Source organism: Anopheles aquasalis, chromosome 2 (assembly GCF_943734665.1).
Source record: "Anopheles aquasalis chromosome 2, idAnoAquaMG_Q_19, whole genome shotgun sequence".
NCBI lineage: Eukaryota > Metazoa > Arthropoda > Insecta > Diptera > Culicidae > Anopheles > Anopheles aquasalis.
In genome coordinates, this window is record NC_064877.1 from 2,245,001 (window position 1) to 2,247,500 (window position 2,500).

General features: G+C 48.8%; 1 protein-coding gene across 1 annotated transcript in view; it reads right to left on the reverse strand.

Annotated features, from left to right (window-relative positions):
• Positions 1–2,500, reverse strand: part of LOC126572100 (A disintegrin and metalloproteinase with thrombospondin motifs 7) — a 16,386-nt gene that overhangs the window by 9,611 nt on the left and 4,275 nt on the right. Inside the window, exon 2 of the mRNA XM_050231150.1 lies at positions 1–384. This exon is cut by the window's left edge and continues 421 nt beyond it. The gene's annotated coding sequence lies outside the window, so the exon portion shown is untranslated. The remainder of the gene's footprint in view (positions 385–2,500) is intronic.

The window sequence follows — 2,500 nt, forward strand, 5'->3', positions numbered from 1 at the left end:
ACGCGCCACCTTGCCGTCAAGTTAAAGCAGGGAGGCGCGCCCGTCCGTTCGTCCGTCTGACGGACTGATCACTTCGATCGCGCGCACGCAAGTGAAGCGAAACGAAAGCAGCATCAACAGCGGGAGTATCGGCGCCCAGCGCTCAGACTGTTCGAGGCCACTGATTGGGGCTGACGCTTTGATTCTGCCGCGCATCTCCGGTGGACGCTTTTGCGGTTAATTTGTGGCCGTTCCATTTGAGCGCCGTGCGAATCCGCAACCACTCTACCGGATTGGATGAGATTTCGATTAGCCGGTTTGCTAGAGTTTCACAGAGGTGATGGCGACACGGCTTCAACGGCGATATCACAGCGTCAAGAGCATCCACCCAAGATACCGCCACCGCTAGACGACGACGACGACGACGACGACGATGAGAGCGATTGAGGTGGCGCCACGGTCCATCGCGGATCGGCGCGATGTGCGTGCGCGCGCGCGCGAGCGGGAAGCAAAAAACATCAAATGATCAGGTAAAATCGAAATCAGATAAGTCCTAATCGAGTTTTAATACAGTGCCGCCAATGTCGTACATCTTCGGAAATGACTTTTCGTTGTCGTCGCGCGGTTCAATTCGCAGCTCGACAGCAGCTCGACCGCTTTTCAACATCTTGCGCCGTGGGTCGGCCGTGGGTGTAAATTGGCACTAAGGGGGGGGGGGGGGGGTGGAGTGTGTGTTTTTGCTGTTGTTGTTGAGCTGCTTTTGGTCAAACACAATATTCAAATGCTGATGCTGGTTAACGATTTGTTGGTGTTCGATTCGGTGATACGGAATGGCTTTTTGAGTGAAAAATGTTCCAGCTCGCTTTTATAACTTCTTGGCGCTTCGCTTGTATACCTGATACCTCAGCATCAGCCTCTTGGATAACACGTTTCTTTTGATCGGTTTGGTTCGTTAAGCTTAGCGACAATCCCGGAACGACAACCGTGGCGTCTGGACGAAACACAATGAATTATGGTGCATGGTCCAGTGTTTCCCAGGGCACTCGTGCGTGATTGGGGTTTTGCGCTAGCCAACAGTAGTTTTGTGCTTTGTGCTTTGAATTTTATAGTGCCACAAGTAAAGGATTTGCTTAAAATTAATCATGCTGCTACCAGATGGAGATGACGTAAACGAAAATGTCAATAAAATGTTTATATCATGACTCTGGGACAGAGAGAGAGAGAGAGAGAGAGAGAGAGAGAGAGAGAGAGAACAGTCGCCTGGATAGAATCGATGTTACAGTTTATGGTAGGAGATGCTAATTAAGAGTTTTCATCGGAGTGAACCCCTGAAGCGTTGGCTTCATAATAGACTGGCTGATGAAATAATGTGTTCCAGGAATTTCTCAAATGGCAGAAGCTAAATCGGCCAGCCACAAACAAAAAAAAAAAGTATGGTCACGCCGTTGCCTTGTCCGAATGTAGATGTAAAAAAAAAGTCCGAAAAACCACCAACCAACAAGAAGCGATGAGATGGGAGCGAAAACAAGAGCACCGAGCTGGCAAAACCCGGCTAGCAGTAGATATTTCTGGAGAATACGGCCGGTGGCGCATTTTGTTTGGAAGCCGGTTGTGGTAAGACCACCAGAAAAGGAAAACACACTCTGGACACTCGCGCACCCTGCCTCCCACGGGCCAAATTGATGATATATGGGTTTAGCCTTGCGAAAGGATTATGTATTGATAGCTTCGTTATAGCAGCCCAAGGCGAGCTGGACGCCAAAGGTGGGTTTCGAAACATTTTACGATAAAACGGTAAGTTACAGAAAGCTGGAACGGAGGCGGGATCTCCCACATCCCCCGCCCTGTAACGTTTCATTGATGCTGAGCCGATCCGGGCTAAATATGGCGAACGAAAACTGATTGAATCATTCTGATAAGATAGAGGAAGGTTTCGGCCTAATGTGTGTAGACGAACACACTTTAACGTCAAGCCGGACTTTCAAACACTTTGGGGCTTACAAAACGCTAAAATTAGAATAAGTGGTTGGCCTCATCCGCTCTCCTTCCAACAAATGACGAATCATTTTCGGTGCTGGAAGTAATAAAAGAGTCTTAAAAACACAATTTTGATCCGCTCTCTCTCTCCCTATCAACATTGAGCGAAAGATTAGCACGATCGTAAATAGTTTTTATTTCTTGAACGGTGCGATTGTAATGACGAGTATTCGAACAATCCGCGAGTTGCCGCGTGTAATGCACACCGAAAAATATTCTTCCCCCGCCCGAGGTGAAATCGGGCGAAAGAACCGAACCGGCATTGGCATTCATCTTATCACCTGTTAATTAAAGTGTCATCCTCAATATCCCCGTTTAGCTTCGGTCGTAAATCGCACGGCTTATTATGGAAATGTTTGGCGATACATGGCGGCGGCAACATGATGCGTTTCGAGCGATTTCGAATCATGGAATTGGCGGCCTGCCCCGGGACCTGGTCGGCATATTTCCGCAGGCCCCGGCCCGGGCACTCGGGTGATTTTTT